The 23,611-nt window shown below is 34.3% G+C and overlaps 1 pseudogene; it reads right to left on the minus strand.

Moving 5' to 3' along the window:
* Positions 1-23,611, minus strand: part of LOC114896548 — a 55,317-nt pseudogene that overhangs the window by 27,023 nt on the left and 4,683 nt on the right.

Consider the following 23,611-nt stretch of genomic DNA (forward strand, 5'->3'; position numbering starts at 1 on the left):
TTTACTTTACAATTTGTCTGTATCATTTTTGAACAAATGGCTAAGTTGTGTGGCCAAGCTTTCAAATAATGGTCATCACTGTTAATAACAAAACTTTTTCCCCTTTTAATAATTTACTAGGTAGGAACATTCATTTTCCAAGTCAACAAGAAATGAACAAACACAGCAGGCTTTTACCTAGACAAAGATTATGAATAGTCTATTCAAAATAAGAACACAAATGGCTATTATACACAGAGGTATACACGGAGGTGGGCTTTTAAGAGGCTCTCCAAAACCAAACCAAAGCAAACAAACCTGGTTTCTATCACATGCTGATTTCCAAGGTGTAAACACTTTTATCCATGATCAATATCAAGCTACCACCTTGATGTCATTTAAGGTGGAGTTGGGAAGAGAAACTCAAAACCTGTGAAAGCGAGCTCTAGCACACCACTTAAATAAAATATGCCCAACCTCTCTAATACAAAATACAAATTAAAACAGCAGTAGAAAGCAGCACTTTTTACCTACAAGCCTGACAAAGATGAATGTGCATGCTCTTTCTTCCAGCATTTAAACCTTTACGAAGTTTGTCCAAAGAAAATGATAGGACAAGTTCAAAAAAGTGTGGGTACCAGCATGCTCATTATAACGTTATTTGTAATAGTGCAGAATTGGAAATAAACTAAACTTTTATAAATAGAATCAATCAAAAAGCAGTCTAGAAAAGTGGTCAAGGATGAAAGCTTTGGAGTGACATCGCTTGCGTTCAGATATCGACCCCAGCAATTAGTGTATGACTTTGGACAAGTTATTTAACTTCTCTGTACTTACTTCCTCATCATTAAAATGGGAACAATAATAGTGTTCATTTCATGGTGCTATTATGTGAATTAAATGAGATAATAAGTATTAGGGATTTAGAATATTCCTAGCATGTAGTGAGTATTTGGGGAATATTAACCATTATCATTATTATGATATATCTGTTCATTTAAGGACTGTTTTAGTTATTAAGTGAATTTAATATTCAACATCAATCTATAATTATAGGCCAGACATTAAAATATGGTAAGGATACCACATAAATAATCGCTGATCTTGTACTGATAGTGTTTCTCACAGCATATTAGTTATCTGATAAAAAATATTTGTAACCCAACTTGTAGAGGAACCAGATGCATTAACTATGATTTTGTGTGAAAGTAAATGCCCCTTTACAGGTAGAGGGAAATGTGAAGAAGAGCTGAATAGGTCTCTCCTTACCCTGAGGAGGCTTAAGACTCATGGATGGTGATTCTAATTGGAAATTGAGTCTCTTGCTTTTATAGGTCTTTTCATAAAACTCTCTCCTAGCTCATTAAATCATTAAATTAATCTAGCAGGTATTAGTTTTGATTTTTATTAATTGTGACTTGTTTTTCATTATGAGATCATTGTCAGTCATGAAACATAACTGCTGCATGTTGGAACAAAAGCAAACTTCTGCTGAATGAAGGTAGAACTGTGTAGTATAAGTTGAAATTCTGGGTGGTAACCATGTGTGTATTATTAGTAGTAACAGTACATGTTATTATTCAGAGTCAGTATGATTTCAGTAAAATAAATTATTTACAGATTTTCAAGAGTAACTGATAAAGAGGTCTGCATTTTGCATAATACTGTATATTATTTAGTTTTGTGTATCATGTATTAACCTCTCAGAAATATATATATATATATAATATATGTCATATTTAATATCTATCACCAGCCTGACAGAAAAGAATATATATGTGGCAGCTATGTGATGTGGACAGAGCTAAACATTTGAAAAACAGAAAGGCAAATTTATATAAAACCAAGTTTTAAACTTTATCATAAATCATGTCATGTTATCAGGGAGCAGTCTAGAAGTATGGTCAAAAACAGATGATCTGGAGAAAAATTCCCTGGATTCCAATTCTGACTCTAGTACCTTGTGGCTGCATGACTTTGGGCAAGTTTGTTAACTACTCTGGATCTCAGTGTAATCTGTAGAATTGAAATAACAGTACTGCTTTCATAGGGCTATTGTGAGAATTAAATGATTTATTATATGTGAAGCACCTATGACAATATATATCATAAAGTTAACACACTTAATACACATTAGTAGGTAGTATAATGAAGTTATTATAGGGAGTGCAGCTATAGTGGGGATGATTATTCTGATGGCCATAAAAACTTGCCAGCAAACATACAGTAAATGCCCCTAGGAGTATGTACAAAAAAATCTTAGAAAATATTCAGTTGAATTTTCAAATGAGGCAGAAGATGTTGTAATTAGAAATACACATTTCTAAATGAATAATGTGCTGTTAGAAAATGATAAATCAGAATTGTGCCCATTGTGAGTTAAAGAATTGGTGAAGTTAGAGAAAACATTCTAGGATAGGAGGATAGGAGTTCATCCTGTGTTTTAAGAATGTCCCAGTGAAAATATATACAGCATAATGTTTTGTTACTGGTTAATAGTGTTTTAGCAGAGAGTCGGAAATCTGTGATGGGATGATCTATGAATATAAACTGTCACGTGGAATATAATGGTTTTAAAAGCAAATGAGATGGTAGCTTACATCTGAGCTGAAAAGGGAGAGTGACTATTGCCCCTGCAAATTCTTGAGGAGAATGTTTTCAGTCTAAGTGGACTTGTTTCTGAGATCATGTATCCACTATGATTATAATTTTGCGGCCCTGAGGTGATCCAGGTGTTTCATTCACCAGCCATCTGTCCAAGGAAAAATATGCTTATCTTGAATTGACAGGATATCACATGTATTTAGTGGAGTTTATCTTCACAGTTGGGCAAGAATAAATAAAACAGCAGTGTAGTCCGTGAGGATATATTATATGTTTCAATTATTGGTCCATTATATCACAGGGAGAAGTTACATTTCAGTACCTAACAGGAAATTTTTGCTCAGTAAGACCAGTTCTTTCGGTGTGCCCTGGCAATTATGACCACCATTCCCTCTCAAAGGGAGCTGCATGGCTTTATATTACAATTCTTCAGATATAATTTTTTATAAGAATATACATAAAATAATTTCCCCAATGGGCCCATTTTCTAGGTGCCATTCACTGAGATTTATTTCTTATTACCTGTAATTTGCTTTCTCATCACATTTATGACATTAACATCACTTTAAGAAGAGTTTTCTCAATCTCATAAAAAATAAATATTTTAAGAAATGTGTGTAGATTTAGGAGACCACTCTCTGTAATGCAACTGGATCAACCTAATGAAATATTTCATTAGAATGTTTGTTTGTAATTGGTGCATTTTCCATGGAGAGGAGTTTTCTAGCTCAAATATCTATCATCTTTGATTTATGGCAACTTGACTTGAAATAATTCACACTTACATCCATACTAGCACTTGTAAATGGCAGCTTGTGAATTAACATGTCATCATTCACTTTTGAGGAAATGAATCTAGGCACAAATGCAGCCCAAGGGCCAGCAACTTGATCCCTAATTCCCAATCCCATCAACCCATGGTAATCTTTTCCACTTCTATGTTAATATACTTCTTTGTTACTCCTTTCTCCTAGAATTTGTCTACCCTGTCCTTTTAGTCTGTCCTTATTTTTTTCTCTTTTACTAATTTTAGAATATAATGTTCTTATACATAAGAACTATAGCCTACTCTTTACTCTTTTGCTTTGTTTTTTGGACCACCCTCAATGCTTAGCACGTTGTGTAAAAAACAAAACAAAACAAAAAAGAGCTCTTAATGTTTGTTGTATTGCATTGTATATGCCACAGGGATTTTTTAAATGAGAAAATAAAATAACAAAAAAATTACTCTTCAAAAAGTCAAGTAGCCCTATAACTCCTCCGAAATTTCCTCAGCAATGGTAAAGCAGGTTTTCTGCATTTCACAACTCTAAGATTTTCCTATTTTTAGATTTATTTGTTTCAAATGATGTCAGAACTTTATATATTATAGACTAATGATTCTAGGCCTTACCAAATATAATATGATTTTAGTTAACTTTTCATTAGTCTGAATGTAATTTAAGAAATACTATACTAAAAAGGATGCATTATTACTTTTATATTTGATGAATTGTGATATTTCTGATCATTTCTACAAAAAGGTGAGAGTCAAATCTTGGTTCAGAAACCTAATTCTCTCTTATATTAGGGTTTCTATGGAAAAATCAGGTTTAGTTTACAATACCATTATCTAGAGTATAATGTGTCCTAATTGAAAGAATTGCTTATAGGTTTCTTTAAAATTATTGACTTGTTTTGAAGAAGGGAAGACGGGTTCCAACAAAAAACAACGTAAAACACCTGCTTTTACCTTCAAAGCTTTGATTATCAATAACTATACATAAATAGTGACCATAGTGAAAGGTTAAAGTTCAGTAGTCATTTTACCATACTAGAGTGTTAAACTATCACTAAGATGAATTTCATGACATACATTTTGTTTTCATTCACATAATGCAGGAATATTTGAGTTCAGGCTTTTCAGTATCTACCTCTTTTATTTTCTCCAGTTTTACTGCGATACAACTGAGGTATAACAGTATATTAGTGTAAGATGTAAAACATGATTAGATATACATATATGTTGTGAAATTATAAGGGCAATAAGTTTAATTAACCTCCATCACCGCACAGTTACAATTTTTTTCTTGTGATGAAAACTTTTAAGGTTAATCTCTTTGCAACTTTCAAATATACAATACATTATTGTTAACTACAGTCACCATACTGTACATCACTAGAGTTTATTTATCTTCTAATTGGAATTTTGTACCTTTGACCACCTTCAGCCATTTTCCTCACCTCCCATTCCCCTTCTCTGGCAACCACCAATCTGTTCTGTTTCAATGAGTTTTGTTTTTTTTTTTAAGATAACACATATAAGTAAAATCGTACAATATTTGTCTTTTTCTGTCTGATTTATTTTCTTAAATTATAATACCTGCGATGTCCATCCATGTTGTCACAAATGGCAAGATTTCGTTCTTTTTTATGGCTCAATAATATTCCATTGTATATATTCCACATTTTTTAAATTCATTCATCCATTGATAGACCCTTAGGTTGTTTCTATGTCTTGGCTATTGTAAATAATGCTACTATGAACATGGTGGTGCAGATAGTAATTTTGTTTCCTTTGGATATATACCCAGAAGTAGAACTGCTGGATCATATGACAGTTAATACCTACCTCTTATACATACACATTTTAAGAGAGGGAAGTAAATTATAAAGGTCACTGAAACCAGAAACCTAGTAGTTTTGATTGACATGTCCCACTCTGATGCCCCTAATATTCAACCTATCACCTAGTCTTGTCCATTTTGCATTCTGTGGATCTTATGAGTCCCTCCACATCCTTCCTTTTCTGTGGCTCTCACCTTAGAACATTATCATCTTACTAATGTGATCTCTTGACTGGAATACTTACCTCTTAACTAGTTTTCCACCAAACCCAAATCCTCCTCCAATATGAGTTAGAGCGGTCTTTTCAAAATGCGCATATTATTTTATCACATTCCCTACCACTGCTTCAAAACCTTCAATGGCTTACCATTGTTTTTAAGGTAAGACCAAATCCTTACATAGTCTATAAGCACCTGGATGTTACAGTAACACACCCCAACCCCCATGTTTCCAAGCTTTATCTATCATCTTTAGTCCTTTTATCCTTCTTCCGGATTCTGTCATTCTCTTTTCAAGACAGAGTGTTTGCATACTATTTCTTCTGTTTGGAACACTCTTCCATGTACAACCTCTGTCCCAGTACATGAATGCTCTGCCTTTTTAAATTTTTTTCATTCTTTAGATCTTAGCTTAAGCATTTTATCCTTAAGGACCCTCTCTTTTGAATTTATGGAGCAAAGTTGGTATTTTTTATATGTTGTTGTTGTTAAACATATTCATAGAATAATTTTCTTATGAGACAAGCATTCTTTAGGGTGAGTAATATATATCCATCCTTCTAGATTGTAAGTCTGAGAGTACTTGATTTGCTTACCACTGTATCTCTAGTACCTAGCACAGTGTATGGCACACTTGGAATGAATAAAAGAGTGAATAAATGAACAGCTGGTGTATTGTGAAGTCCAGATGATTGATAAGCTTTGTAAACAATTTTTAAAAATCAAAGTGAAACTTTGACATCATCTTATATTAAGGTAAATGGGAGTAGAGGATGGCTGATATATCTTGATATGATTCATTACCTAAATTTGGCATTCAAATAGCATTGGGTAAATACAAAGAAACCTGCCATACACTGTGAAAGCTCAGATTATTTCAAAATCATTATCCTTGTATTAAACTTGCTAAGTGAATCTTGATTCAGGATTGCAACTTTTGATTTAATTATTTTAGTTTGATCCATAGTTCTTAGCAGAGATACAGTGTGATAGGCAGAACCAGTAGGAAATTTGAAAGAAAGAAAGTTGGGAAAAAAGATATTATAATTTTTTTTCATGAAAACATCATAGGGATTTCTTATGGATATTGTAATTAATGTTTTATTAGCGGTTCCTACTATAAAATTTTCATCTTACCAAAAAAGCCTACAGTTTTTACATGGTGGTTGCAAGTAGACTGACAATACAAATATGAAAATTTGAGCACGTTATGTGATTTTTACAAATGAACTATTAGTCATATTACCCATGATACTTATGAATATCTTCATTAAATTTAAGGTGTTGCATCTCATCAGTGGAATAAAGTGAACTTCATTCATTCGACATTTATTGCCTACTTATCTGCCAAGCACTATCCTAACTGCTGGTGATAACTTAACATAAACATGAAAGAACATCGTTTCTAGGATTGAAATCGAGAAAGTGAATAATTCTGTCTGTGACATAAGGGGAAGGCTCTATGCACAATATGGTGATATTTACACTGGATCTTGAAGAAAGAGTAAGAGTCGTCCAGAGAAAAAGGGACTAACATTGCTGGTACAGAAACAGCAAATGCAGTCATACAGCCAAAAAAAAAAAAAAAAAAGAGAGAGGGAGAGAGAGAACTTGTTTTTAGAAATTTTAGACAGATTTGATTTAACTGTAATTTTGGATGATTTGAGTGGAATGGCAAGAGATGAACCTAGAAAAAGGTATATTTGTACCAAATTATGAAGGTCTTTGAATGCCATGCTAAGGATTTTGTAATTTATCCTTAGTCAACAGGAGAACTTTAAAATTATTTAAATAGGAGATGGAAATTTGGAGGCCCTGTTTATTCCTTTTTCCCACCCAAGTTTGGAAGCAACTGAAACATGTACTCAGGATAAAGATAAAAATTATTACTAGATTTAATGTGTGAACAAAATGGCTTCCTAACACTTTACCCCAGAATTAGTCTTATTTCTCCATCAAAAGATCAGGCCTCTTCTTTCAGAATTAAAATTCAAATACTGCGTGGAAAAACTTAAAATGCTGAAGAAAGGCCCTTTCCAGAAAAACAGAAGAAGAGGCCGAGCTGAGTTTTCTTACTTTTTTCCTTCCAAACTCCTCATCAATAAATTATCCCACCCTTGCTAGGTAGGGGACAACAATGTAACTGTTGCCCAGAGCCCTCCATGTGGAAAAACAGGGCCAGAGAATTAGGTGCCCCCTCCTAACAAATATAGAATGGATATCAGAAACAGACAAAATGGGAAAGAAATTGGTGGTTAACAATATCTTGTTGTAGAAAGTGCAAGGAGGCTGAATTCTGTAAAACATCTGGGCTGTCAGTTAAGCTTATCCATGAGAGTGAGTAACTTAAGTATTAAAGAAAAACAAAATAAACACACATTGCCTTCTATCCAGGAAGAGAAATAAGTAGATGATAATATGGATTTATGAGAAAGCTTATTATAGGTATCAAACAGTATATTTTTATTCATATGATGAGCTTTTTAGGAAATCAAAATCTGTATTTGAAAACAAAAGATATTTAACTAAAAGTGTGATAAAAAAAGTCTTATTCAAGTCATCCTTTTTATTTTTTTTAATGATTTTACTGTGATATTTTGGTAACCTAGAACAACAACAAAAAAGATTGTAATCCCCATGAAATAAGTTCTTTTAATACTTTATTGTATATATATGAAATATACGAGCACATATATTTTACATTATCATATATATGTTTTTGAAAGAAAATGTTAATGGAAGAACTGTAGATATATAGATACTAAAAATGTAAAGTATAAAATAAATGAAAAAAAGATGTTCTTACTGAATAACTTTGATTTAAAGTTATTAAGCAAGTAGCATAATTCAATTAAGCAGAAATTATATATTAATATCCTTATTCCTATGACACACAGGCATCTTTACCTTTTTTTCCCCTGGGAATGGGATGCCTAATCCCTGAGGACACTTCCCAACTGGTGCTGCTTGTGAAGAAAAGTATATTCAGGAGAGTATTTGGAAAGGACTCAGGGGAAAACATTGCTTTAGAAGATAGAATAGTCCCTTTGCAAAGAGTTTCTGCTGAAAGATCAGCTGTTAACCTTATGGGGATTCCCTTGTATGTTATTTGTTGCTTTTCCCTTGTTGCTTTTAATATTTTTTCTTTGTATGTAATTTTTGTTAGTTTGATTAATATGGGTCTTGGCATGTTTCTCCTTGGATTTATCCTGTATGGGACTCTGCACTTCCTGGACTTGATTGACTCTTTCCTGTCCCATATTAGGGAAGTTTTCAACTATAACTAGCAGAAATGTGCCCTGTTTCATATACAGTTGGTCCTTGGAAGTTTGACCCTGTTCTAAAATATTTATATCTATCTATCTATCTATCTATCTATCTATCTATCAATCATCTATCTATCTATCTTAATTTGTATGTGTTAGTCCTCATGACTATTGTTTGTAAGAGAATTTGAGAAAAGTTCTCAAAACACTGATCAGATATATTATAGAAATTAGAGACTGTATACACTTAACAACAAACATCTTCCATAATTGACTAAAGACATGGCTACTTCATTAAACAGCAAAATATTGAGTAGACAGTGTGAAAATCCAAAAGTGTCAAGTTTTAAAGTAGTCAAATCATATAACTCCTCTTCCTCCTTTCCTCTGAAAAATTTCTCGTGAGTGTTCTTGACACACATGTCTCCCTCTAATTTTTATCTGTACCTGCAGTTTTCTGTTAGTTCAGCTACAGCAGGAATCTGTCTAATGGCAGACCTTTACTGAGACAGACAGTTAATGGGAACAGTAGCAGCCCTGAGGTGTGTTTATACAATCAGACTCACTGCCTCTACTCCTGTGATATATGAACTACTTCGGAAGTTTCCCAGCTGTTTCAGTGGATAAATCATGGCAGTAGGAGCTCGTATTTAACCTTCACTGTACTGGCTCAATACTTTGTAGTCCTTTTCTTTTATCTCTTTGGGTATCTGGAAGAGATTTCAAACGGGCTTGTCTATGTGCAAAGGGCATTGTTTTCTCTCTCGGCCACCTCCCACCTCCTTTCAACCAGACCAGGAAAACTCTGAAACTCTGCTTATGATTTGCCTTCATGTCAGTCAAAAAAATCAACTCTACTAGAGGTCAAGTGGTTTATAGATTCATTTCATGACAATAAAGCAAGATACTTCTGTGTATGTGCATTCAATGGAAGCCTCCGTTACACAGCAACCATTGTTACATACACGATATTTTCTATTGTTTTAGGCAACTATAGCCACAATCGGTATACATTTTTGGGACTAAGGGACTGTGATTTTCTACCACCTTTGCCCTGGTTTACAGTCCCTTCACACTAACCTTCTCTTTGTTCCTGGATAGTGACTCAGAGCCTTTGCCACTGCTGTTGGCTGAGTTTGGGATAATCTACCCAAAGATATTCTCCTAGCTCCAGGTTTACTTCATTCTAGTCTCTGTTAAATGTTACTTTTTCAGAGTAACCTATCTGTACACCTTATTTAACATATTACTCATTTTCTTCCTATCTTAGTCTCTGTCATCATGATTGGTTCTAAATTGTAATTATCTAGTTTATTTGCTTTCTTGTCTAGAATACAAATTGTATGAACAGGGATTGGTCTGTTTTGTTTTCTGTAGTTTCACTAGCATACAGAACCATATTTGACATATAATAAGAGCTTAAGTGTCTTTTAAGGAAATAAATATGCATATATATATATACTTTTACATGTATAGAGAGAAGTATTTTGTGTTTCTTTTTACATTTTTGACAAGTGGGTCCGTACTACACATACAATTCTTCAACTGGCCTTTTCCATATAATAATATACCTTGACCTTGTGTATTACTAATTAAGACCTATTTTTAAAGTATCTTAATATTATTTTATGGATGTACCAAAATTTATTAATTGGATTTATTAGTTGAATTATCTATTGATGGGTAGGCAAGATTTCCCTTCTTTTTGCTAATTACATCTTTGTCAAAATAATTTTTTTTGCATATAACATTATATATCCATGTCAGTACTTCTATAGAATAAATTCCAAAAATTGGAAATGTTGAGTAAAAGGATATACGAATTTAAAATCTTATAGTTACTGATCAATTTCCCTTCAAAATAGGTGTAGTGAATTACATATTCTCTAAGCCTTAATAAGTGTACCTGTTCCCTCACATCTTTATCATGTGAGTATTACCAAGTTTTCAATCTTTTACCTATCTTATAATAGATGCAATTATATATATATTTTTTTTTTCACGAATATGACTGAATTTGATATCTAAAACCTTTAGTTACTTCCATTTGACTAAAATACAAAATCTAGTTTGACGTTTGAGTTGCCTTACAGTAATTCTAGCCTCAACTCTACCATTCTTCACAAAAATTTGCTACTTTGGCTGTATGCCTCATTAACAGAATGGGTTCACTTTATCATTTTTATGCTTTGCAGTTTTCTTTTACTGGAAGGTAATATCTTCTTCACTCTGTTTCTTGAAATTCTAGCCATCCTTTCAAACCTGGCTCACATGATTGTAGTATAAACCTTCTCTGATAAGCCCAGTAGAAGTTAGTTTCTCTGCTTTCCTTCTGGTATTGAATTTATTGTCCCTCCATATGGTACTTGTATCCTAATTTGCCTACACACCTAATTTTTCCTACCATATTTTAAGACCATAAAGAATCTGAAATTATGACATGTCTTTCTCTCCCACAGTTCTTAGCATGGTGCCTTCCATTAGAAACTGTCTGTTTAAAGGGTGAATGCATGCATGCATGTCCAACACTGCCTAGTGCATGCGTAAGAATCATTGAGGAAAAAGAGATGCAGTGCCAGAAGAACAATCCTAATAAAAACAAATTGATGTGCATTTCATATGACATACTACATACTAAACTTATTTAAATCTATGAAAAGAAAGAATATTTTTCCTTTATTCTTGAAAGAGTCAAGCCTAAAATGATTCCAGTGCATTCCTCAGGATTTTGAGAATGGAGAATTTCATTTATAGAAAACGAAACACACTAAGTGGCTGCTGCTTAGGGAGAATTAATCTTAGAGATTTGATTTTCACCAAGTTGTTCCAACAGTGGATATTTCAAAGAAAAATGAGACAATCTTTGTGGAAGTGTTTTGCAAATGTAAAGTATCAAACAAATAGAATATCATTGTATTCTTTTTACCAACAGTCAACCAGCCACATTTCCAAACACATTAGTTTGATATACTCTCATCTACTTCTGTAGTGATAAGAAGAATGTCCTCAAGAATTTTCAGAATGCTAAAGTAAAATTCCTTATAACATAGCTTTGAGCTTAATATCAAGGAGTGAATGATCTGATTTGATCTATAAGATGCCAAAGGGCAGAGACTGAGACTATGTTCTTTAACATGGTTAATTTAGTGCCTAACAGAGTGGCTCAGTCAATATTGAACCAAATTAAATTGTGCGCTCCACTGAACAGATTCTGAAGCTAAGAAGGTGAGAGAGTGATCTTATCAGAGAGCAACTTCCCAAAGTATAAATAAGAACTATGTAGACAAGCACGGAAATAATAGATTTATGTTAAAAAAATATATATATTGTTGTAAAATAATTCTGATTTTGCAAACATCGTTCATACTTGAAGCAGAAATTAAAGTGTTATCAACAAAAATTGGGTCAAAATAATTGAGGATTTAATTCGTCCCTGTGTGTTGGTTGGGATTGTATTTGGCTTTCAGTGATAGTGAGATGGTAGGAGGGGTGCAATCACAATAAAATCAATTCCATAACTGCTGGGTGGGTGATTCACAAACTGGAGAACACTTATACCACTGAAGTCTACCCACTGGAGTGAAGGTCCTGAGCCCCACATCAGGCTTCCTAACCTGGGGGTCAGGCAACGGGAGGAGGAATTCCCAGAGAATCAGAATTTGAAGGCTAGTGGGATTTGACTGCAGGATTTCAACAGGACGGGGGAAACAGAGATTCCACTCTTGGAGGGCACACACAAAGTAGTGTGCATCAGGACCCAAGGGAGGGAGCCATGACCCCATAGGAGACTGAACCAGACCTACCTGCTAGTGTCTCCTGCAGAGCTGGTGGTGGCTGTGGAATACCATGGGGACAAGGGCATGGGCAGCAGAAGTTCTGGGAAATACTCCTTGGCACGAATCCTCCCAGAGTCCACCATTAGCTCCACTAAAGAGCCGGGTCGGCTCCAGGGCTAGGTTGCCTCAGGCCAAACAACCAACAGGGAGGGGACCCAGCCCCACCCATCAGCAGACAAGCAGATTAAAGTTTTACTGAGCTCTGCCCACCAGAGCAACACCCAGCTCTACCCACCACCAGCCCGTCCTATCAGGAAGCTTGCACAAGCTCCTTACATAGCCTCATCCACCAGAGGGCAGACAGCAGAAGCAAGAACTACAATTCTGCAGCCTGTGGAAAGAAAACCACATTAATACAAAGATAGACAAAATGAAAAGGCAGAAGGCTATGTACCAGATGAAGGAACAAGATAAAACCTCAGAAAAACAACTAAATGAAGTGGAGATAGGCACCCTTCCAGCAAAAGAATTCAGAATAATGATAGTGAAGATGATCCAACACCTCAGAAAAAGAATGGAGGCAAAGATCGAGAAGATGCAAGAAATGTTTAACAAAGACCTAAAAGAATTAAAGAACACCTAGAAGAATTAAAGAACAAACAAACAGAGATGAACAATACAATAACTGAAATGAAAAATACACTAGAAGGAATCAATAGCAGAATAACTGAATCAGAACGGATAAGTGACCTGGAAGACAGAATGGTGGAATTCACTGCCATTGAACAGAATAAAGAAAAAAGAATGAAAAGAAATGAAGACAGCCTAAGAGACCTCTGGTTCAACATTAAACGCAACAACATTTGCATTGTAGGGGTCCCAGAAGGAGAAGAGAGGGAGAAAGGACACGAGAAAATATTTGAAGAGATTATAGGTGAAAACTTCCTTAACATGGGAAAGGAAATAGCCACCCATGTCCAGGAAGCACAGAGAGTCCCAGGCAGGATAAACCTAAGGAGAAACATACCAAGACACATAGTAATCAAATTGACAAAAACTAAAGACAAAGAAAAATTATTGAAAGCAACAAGGGAAAAATGACAAATGACATACAAGGGAACTCCCATAAGGTTAACAGCTGATTTCTCAGCACAAACTCTACAAGCCAGAAGGGAGAGGCATGATATACTTAAAGTGATGAAAGAGAAGAAGCTACAACCAAGATTACTCTACCCAGCAAGGATCTCATTCAGACTCGATGGAGAAATCAAAAGCTTTACAGACAAGCAAAAGCTAAGAGAATTCAGCACCACCAAACCAGCTCTACAACAAATGCTAAAGGAAATTCTCTAAGTGGAAAACACAAGAGGAGAAAAGGACCTACAAAAACAAACCCAAAACAATTGAGAAAATGGTAATAGGAATATACATGTTGATAATTACCTTAAATGTGAATGGATTAAGTGCTCTGACCAAAAGACAGAGGCTCGCTAAATGGATACAAAAACAAGACCCATTTATATGCTGTCTACAAGAGACATACCTCAGACCTAGGGACACATACAGACTGAAAGTGAGGGGTGGAAAAAGATATTCCATGCAAATGGAAATCAAAAGAAAGCTGGAGTAGCAATAGTCCTATCAGATAAAATAGACTTTAAAATAAAGAATGTTACAAGAGACAAGGAAGGACACTACATAATGAGCAAGGGATCAATCCAAGAAGAATATATAACAATTATAAATATATATGTACCCAACATAGGCACACCTCAATAACAAAGCAAAGGTTAACAACTATAAAAGAGGAAATCCACAGTAACACAATAATAGTGGGGGACTTTAACATCTCACTTACACCAATGGACAGATCATCCAGACAGAAAATTAATAAGGAAAGACAAGCTATAAATGACACAATAGACCAGACAGATTTAACTGATATTTATAGGACATTCTATCTGAAAGTAGCAGATTACACTTTCTTCTCAAGTGCGCACAGAACATTCTCCAGGATAGATCACATTTTGGGTCACAAATCAAACCTTGGTAAGTTTAAGACAATTGAAATCATATCTAGTATCTTTTCTGACCACAACGTTATGAGGTTAGAAGTTAACTACAGGGGAGAAATACGAAAAAACACAAACACATGGAGGCTAAACAATTTGTTACTAAATAACCAAGAGATCACTGAAGAAATCAAAGAGGAAATCAAAAGATACCTAGAGACAAATGACAATGAAAACACGACAATCCTCAACCTAGGGGATGCAGCAAAACCAGTTCTAAGAGGGAAGTCTATAGCAATACAATCCTACTTCAAGAAACAACAATCTCAACCAATCTAACCTTACACCTAAAGGAACTAGAGAAAAGAATAAGCAAAACCCAAAATTAATAGAAGGAAAGAAATAATAAACATCAGAGTGGAAATAAATGAAATAGAAACAAAGAAAACGATAGCAAAGATAAGTAAAATTAGAAGCTGGTTCTTTGAGAAGATAAACAAAATTGATAAACTATTAGCCAGACTCCTGAAGAAAAAGAGGGAGAGGACTCAAGTCAATAAAATTAGAAATGAAAAAGGAGAAGTTACAACAGACACTGCAGCAATACAAAACATCCTAAGAGACTACCAGAAGCAACTCTATGCCAATAAAATGGAAGAAATGGATAAATTCTTAGAAAGGTATGACCTTCCAAGACTGAACCAGGAAGAAATAGAAAATATGAACAGACCTATCACAAGTAATGAAATTGAAATTGAAAATCTTCCAACAAACAAAAGTCCAAGACCAGATGTCTTCACAGGTGAATTTTATCAAATATTTAGAGGAGAGGTAACACCCATCCTTCTCAAACTCTTACAAAAAATTGCAGAGGAAGGAACAGTCCCCAACTCATTCTACAAGGCCACCATCACCCTGATACCAAAAGCAAACAAAGATACTACAAGAAAAGAAACTTACAGACCAATATCACTGATGAATATAGATGAAAAAATCCTCAACAAAATACTAGCAAACAGAATCCAACAACACATTAAAAGCATCATACACCATGATCAAGTGGGATTTATCCCAGGGATGCAAGGATTTTTCAATATACACAAATCAATCAATGTGATATACCATATTAACAAATTGAAGAATAAAAACCATATGATCATCTCAATAGATGCAGAAAAAACTTCTGACAAAATTCAACATGCATTAATGATAAAAAGTCTCCAGAAAGTGGGCATAAAGAGAACCTACCTCAACATAATAAAGGCCATATATGACAAACTCACAGCAAACATCATTCTCAGTGGTGAATACTGAAAGCATTTCCTCTCAGGTCAGGACCAAGACAAGGATGTCGACTCTCACCACTGTTATTCAACATAGCTTTGTAAATCCTAGCCATGGCAATCAGAGAAGAAAAAGAAATAAAAGGAATCCAAACTGGAAAAGAAGTAAAGCTGTCACTCTTTGCAGATGACATGATACTATACATAGAGAATCCTAAAGATGCTACCAGAAAACTACTAGAGCTAATCAATGAATTTGGTAAAGTTGCAGGATACAAAATTGATGCACAGCAATCTCTTGCATTTCTATACACTAACAACAAAAGATCAGAAGGAGAAATGAAGGAAACAATCCCATTCACTACTGCAACAAAAAGAATAAAATACCTAGGAATAAACCTACCTAATGAGGTTAAAGACCTGTACTCAGAAAACTATAAGACAGCGATGAAAGAAATCAAAGATGACACAAACAGATGGAGAGATATACCATGTTCTTGGATCAGAAGAATCAACATTGTGAAAATGAGTATACTACTCAAAGCAATCTACAAATTCAATGCAATCCGTATCAAACTACCAATGGCATTTTTCACAGAACTAGAACAAAAAATCTTCAAATTTGTATGCAGACACAGAAGACCCTGAAGAGCCAAAGCAATCTTGAGGGAAAAAAACGGAGCTGGAGGAATCAGACTCCCTGACTTCAGACTATACTACAAAGCTACAGTAATCAAGACAATATGGTACTTGCACAAAAACAGAAATATAGATCAATATAGATCAATGGGTCAATGGCTGGAATAGAAATCCCAGAGGTAAACCCACAGACTTATGGTCAACTAAACTATGACAAAGGAGGCAAGGATAGTCAATGGAGAAAAGATCGTCTCTTCAATATGTGGTGCTGGGAAAAATGGACAGATACACATAAAAGAATGACACTAGAACACTCCCAAACACCATACACAAACATAAACTCAAAATGGATTAAAGACCTAAATATAAGACTGGACACTATAAAACTCTTAGAGGAAAACATAGGAAGAACACCCTTTGACATAAATCACAGCAAGATCTCTTTTGACCCACCTCCTAGAAAAATGGAAATAAAGCTAAAAATAAACAAATGAGACCTAATGAAACTTAAAAGCTTTTGCACAGCAAAGGAAACCATAAATAAGATGAAAAGACAACCCTTAGAATGGGGGAAAATATTTGCAAATGAATCAAAGGACAAAGGATTAATCTCCAAAATATATAAACAGCTCATGCAGCTCAATATTAAAAAACAAACAATGCAATCAAAAAATGGGCAGAAGACCTAAATAGATATTTCTCCAAAGAAGACATACAGATGGCCAAGAAGCATGTTAAAAGCTGCTCAGCATCACTAATTATTAGAGAAATGCAAATCAAAACTACAATGAGGTATCACCTCACACCAGTCAGAATGGGCATCATCAGAAAATCTACAAACAACAAATGCTGGAGAGGGTGTGGAGAAAAGGGAACCTTCTTGCCCTGTTGGTGGGAATGTAAATTGATACAGCCACTATAGAACAGTATGGAGGTTCCTTAAAAAAGTAAAAATAGAATTACCATATGACCCAGCAATCCCACTACTGGGCATATACACAGAGAAAACTATAATTCAAAATGACACATACACCCCAATGTTCATTGCAGCACTATTTACAATAGCCACGTCATGGAAGCAACCTGAATGCCCATCGAGAGACGAATGGATAAAGAAGATGTGCTACATATATACAATGGAATATTACTCAGCCATGGAAAGGAATGAAATTGGGTCATTTGTAGAGACGTGGATGGACCTAGAGACTGTCATACAGAGTGAAATAAGTCAGAAAGAGAAAAACAAATGTCGTATATTAATGCATATATGTGAAATCTAGGAAAATAGTACCGATGAACTAGTCTGCAAGGCAGAAATAGAGACACAGATGTAGAGAACAAACGTATGGACAGCACGGGTGGGAAAGTGCCTGGGAGGTGGTGGTGGGATGAATTAGGTGATTAGGATTGACATATACACAACAATATGTATAAAATAAATAATTAATAAGAACCTGCTGTATAAAAAAATAAATAAAATTAAATTTAAAAATAAAATAAAATTGAAGTTAAAATCTGTAAGTTTTATTCTTCTTTAAAGTAATTAGAAGAGATCAGCAATAGACATAAAACCGTTATAATCATTCCTCCAATTGGTCAGGATAATGGAAGAATTATTTAACTAAAAAACAAAAACAGGAAGAATAATTGTATCAGACCCCTCTGATGGACGGATAAAAGCTTTAAATAAGGTAATAGATAGGATTGATTGATTTTGACTGGTTTTCCTCTAAGAGAAAAACTCTTATTTTCTAAGAATTAGGAAACAAGGCTCAAAGCTACATATAAAATTAAATATTGATAAATATGGGTCCAGGACAATATTTTTGGTGCTTCAGTGACTCATGTTGCATCACATCTTATTTCTCTCCCCTCTTTTTTTCCTTGTACACTATTTCAATATCAAGATATTGCCTAGTCATACTTAAATATAAAATTATTTCTGCCAAGTGCCACACCTCTACATCAGCATTTTCATGAGAAATCTTAGTCACAAATAATTTCAAATTTTACAGTAGGCATATTAAAAAAAATAATACAGAGGTGAAAATAATTCAATAACCTACTTTATTTAATTAATATACCCCAAATAGTATCACTTCAATATACAAAGTAATTAATGGGATTTTTTGTTTGTTTTACATATTATGGCTTCAAAATTCAGTGTGTATTTTACACTTAACAATGCATATCAAGTCAGACAAACCATGTGCCAAATACTCAGCAGTTACATGTGGCTAGTGTCTGCTGTATTGGGCAGTGCATCTCTATGTACATCCAGCTTTTACCCTTGGTGCATGTCTAATGTTAGTCTATTTGGTATAAAAATTGTTCAGTTTATCATATACAAAATATTTTTCCTAAAAATATGGCATTAATACTAAGCTGGAGAGCCTCATGTTCTATAAGCACAATATATCTTTTTATGACTGTCTTTTAATGGTAGAAATCCAGTGAAAAAATAGGCAAGATGCTGATTCTGTGGATTTTTTTAATGAACCATATCAAATTATATTAGCCCATATAACTCAGTTGAAACTATTATTCGTTGGGCCATCATCAGTTTATTGTAGTCTGATCAGAAAAATTCTGAGTGAAAATTTTCATCGCTTGTTTTAAGATTTTTAAAAATAATATTCAGTATCTTATCCATGTAGTAGATCGAGTTGAATTCCAGACATCTTTAGAAACACCAGCAAAAGACTCTAGGCTTTGTAGCAATTACCAAGTAAATTAGTGGAAAACGATGTCTTGTTTAGCTTTTCTCTTTTTTAATGAACAGTGCCTTTATATCATTTATCCTTTTTTCTTTGATTGTCATATAAACTGGAAAACATAGTTATGGGGTGGTGGAGTAACTAAGAGAGAAAGAGAATTAACATGAAATATTAGTATACGTACAGCATATACTAGTATATATGAAGCCTAAATTTATTTCTCAGCATGCTGATGTTAAATTTGTAGGAAAAGAGGAAATAAAGCAGAAAACATTCCATAAAAATGGTTTTAGTTCTTTCTCGAAGATAAGAGATTCTTGTTCTGAGATTCCAACAGAAGGAGATAAACTGAATTATAGCCTATTTTGCAAATTGTTTACAGAAGAATGCTGATGTCAGTAAAAAGTTTTGGCATCCCTGCCCTCAAATGCTATGGCAAGGAAACACATATTTGGAGAAACCAAGGGAAATACCAAAGAGAGTTATTGTGTTGTTGTTACCATAAAAATGTTTTAACTGTAGTTTAAAAAAGTATCATTTCCTTAATGCGTTATATGATTAGAAGAGAAGTGACATTGCTATTTTTCCTAACATTTTATTATGAACATTATCAAACAGAGCAAGTTTGAAATATAGCCCCAACCTAGATTTTAGCATTAACATTTTAGTATACTTGTGTTATCATGTTTCTGTCCATTACATTTCAAAATGAATTGCAGAAATCAAGACACCTCTATCTAAACACATTAGAGTATATACTTTTAATGTAGCGTAGTATTTGTTTACATTATTTTTAAATTTTTCAGTAAAATTTATATGCAATGAATTGTATGAATCTTAAGTATACACTCATTGTATTTTATCAGATACATACAGCTGTGAAATGCAAACCTCTTTCAAGATACAAACATTACCATTACTCTGAAACATTCCCTCGTGACCCTTTCCGGTGTATCCCACCTCCTACCTCCAGAGATAAGCACTGTCCTTATTTCCTTCCACCACAAATTAGTTTTGCATCTTCTAGAATTTCATTTGAATTCAAATAATACACTATATTCTCTTGTGTAAGGCTTCTGTTCAGGATAATGTTTTTAAAAATTATTCATGTTGCTGCATGTATGAATTAATTGCTCTTTTTCATTGCAGAGTAGTATTCTATTATATGAATACACTATATTTCATTTATTGATTTTTCCTTTTGATGAAAAGCTGTGTTATTATGAGTAAACTGCTATAAGTATACTTTATAGTCTTTTTATGAACATAGGTTTTCATTTTCTTGGTAGATACCTAGGAGTAGAATTGTTGGGTCATAGAGTAGATGTAATGTTTGAATTTTATATGAAATCGCTAGACTTTTATCTTCCAAACTGATTGTACCATATCACATTCCCACAAACAAAACTAGTAGCTCTGTATTTTCACCAACATTTAGTATTGTTATTTATGCAATGATGGAAAATGGAAGCATAAACTAATGAGAAAATCTTAAGTCATATATTAGTTACTGTGAGAACTAGGTCTAATTCATAATGGAATATTTTTACCACTAGATTGCACTGCTTATTCAGTGTTAAGGTTTAGTGGTGATTTTATTCATCTGTTATGCATTTCTAAATCATTTATGGCCATATAAATGGCCATAGAGCACTATGGCTGGATTAAAAATAAGCACTTCTTTTGTTTTTTCATTCAAAATTTACTTTAAATGTATAAGGTTTTTCCTTCTTATCTAAAGATGTGTATGTTTTTCCTTTATCAGTAGATAAAACAAAAAGATTAAGAAGGTGATCCTCTAAGAACTGTAGATTTTCACCAATATGAAACCATAGAGGTAGAAATGCTCAATTACAGATACAACTCCTCATAAAAAATAGTTTAGAATTTGGCAGAACATTTTCCTAGTTTTAATTCTTTTATCATTCATATTTACATCAAACTGTGGGAGAAAAGGAGGCATTATGGTTATAGAGGAATTATCCTGATGGTATTTCACAAGGTGGCTACTCCTATTTAGAAGCAAAGATAACTGAAAATTCAGGCAGATAAGTGTGGTAGTAATTTCCAGTAAAGTTAATTATTTTAGTTAAAGATTTTTCATGGGGAAGTATTAAATAAAATATCATCAAAACTATCCTTTTATACTCAGTGAATAATAAATATAAAGGTAGGTGAATGAAGGAGATTCTAAAGATATATTTCAATGTGATCTTGATTATATAGCAGATGAAGATTAAAGACGTTTTTAGTTATTATTTTGGTTTTTATTTTAAGCAGTATTCAATCTCTTAATGCTAAAACTCTGGTGTTACAATCTTCTGGATGTGACATATATATGAATAATTATAGGACATTAAATATTACTTTTCTGTAATGCCTGTTTTTCCTCTTTTCAATTTTATTTCACTCTCGGCTTTGTAAGCATTTTCAGTGCCTCTTTGGAATGTTGTTACCTGTCTTTTGAGTTTGTATTTTCAAATATACATCTAGTGGCAATTGCTTTTGAAATCAAGTGCTTCTTCCTCCCTAACCGAATCCAAGTTAGAGCTAAGTTTGTGGTGATGTCTCATAAAGGTCGAGGTATCAGTTAAAAAGAGGTCAGCAGGATGTCAGAAGGTCTTAGGCTTCAGTAGAAAATACTTGAGTAACTTTTTTTTTTTTTTTTTGCGGTACGCGGGCCTCTCACTGTTGTGGCCTCTCCCGTTGTGGAGCACAGGCTCCGGACGCGCAGGCTCAGTGGCCATGGCTCATGGGCCCAGCCGCTCCGCGGCATGTGGGATCTTCCCGGACCGGGGCACGAACCCGTGTTCCCTGAATCGGCAGGCAGACTCTCAACCACTGCGCCACCAGGGAAGCCCTTGAGCAACTTTTGATTAAGAAAATCCATGAAAAGTCTCTCTAATTCTCTGAAGAAAGAAAAATCCTTAGGCCTAGACCCATGAATTTCCAGTAGAATTTGGGATTTGATGCACATCTCTTTTCCCTTAAGAGGAAGATACAGAATGCCAACGTGTAACCACACCATGATTATAATGTAACAAAATTGTGAACTTTAACGCTAAAGTGGCACAGAAAAATTACTTTATCTTTCAGGTTTTTGTTCACATCCGTATACATTTATAATACTTTTTGTGTGTGATAAATACAGATTTAAAAAAAATGTTTCATTTGACTATAGGGGACTCATGTGGGTAAAAAGTATCACTTCTTTACTAGGGAATAAAAAGGGGGCACAATTATGGGCCACTTGATTATAAATCAATTTTTTTGATTATTATTAATTTTGAATAAGAGTTGGCCACCTCCATCTTCCCCAGTGTGCCCCTCCCTGGGCTTATAGCTATCACACAGGTTTGTGAAAGTATGCACATGAGCCTTAAGCTACCAGCCCAGTGCTCATTATGCTTGGCGTGACACTAACTGGTCCTTGGCTCATTTGAATAAGTTGAACCCAAAGTGTATAAGAATTATCCACCCTGCTGAGGAAAGGGAGGTGCTAAAATCAAGAGTAGAGGTTCAGCTAGATAAAAGGATGAATAATGAAAAGAGGAGAAATGGAGAACTATAAAGACAATGCAGTTGGACCTAACATGGATTTGTTATTGGAAGCCTGTGTTAAAGGAAAGAATCTGAGTTAAAGCTTTGGACATAGAGTAACCCTAAAAATAATGCCTTTCCATTATTTAGTAAATTTTCAGTTTGCCAGTTTGATAGAATAATTGAAATTGTATTAGCTAACTGTTTCTTGATTGATTGATTGATGGGCACGGTCTGTGGGATCTTAGTTCCCGGACTAGGAATCGAACCCGTGTCTCCTGCAGTAGAATCACGGCATCCTAACCACTGGACCACCAGGGAAGACCTCTTTTCCATTTTTAATGATAAGTTTGGAAATTTGGCTCTGAGTATGTTCCATATTGAATATGGATGTACACAGCATTTCAGAGTAGTTCCAGCAATTACTGGATTGGAAAATAGTGCTAGTAAAATGATTTTAATTCCATCTACTTGTTTAACCTGGTTGCCCTGCCTTCCTTATGCAGTGATCTTTTCTTTAATTGTGCAACCTTTCATTAAAGCACCAGTGAGGATGATAGAAAACAATTTATTGATGTAATTGTAACTAGCCTGTCATACACAACTTGGGAAAGCAGCAAATCCCACAGCATGGGGTCCACATTATGCAACTCGGCTGGCATTTAGATGAGTTCCTTTTCATTGAAAATATATTAACTCTAATCCTTTAAAGAGTATAAGTAATGCATGTGTAAATCTACGTTGTGCAAATATACATGTGTTTTCTAACCTCAGTGATTTTAGTTAAGAAGTAAATCTACGGTAGCAATTAGTTTGCCATTTTAGATATTGAGAAGAGTGTAAGGCTCAAGAATAAGGAAGTACTTGAAAGATAATGTTATAGAATTACATAATATATGGGATTCAGATCTGTGTGAGTTATCTATTTTGCGTAAAAAGTTACCCCAAGATTTAGCACTTTAAAAAAGCA

This window comes from Monodon monoceros, unplaced genomic scaffold (genome assembly GCF_005190385.1).
Source record: "Monodon monoceros isolate NGI ecotype Baffin Bay Population unplaced genomic scaffold, NGI_Narwhal_1 Super_Scaffold_16, whole genome shotgun sequence".
Lineage (NCBI taxonomy): Eukaryota > Metazoa > Chordata > Mammalia > Artiodactyla > Monodontidae > Monodon > Monodon monoceros.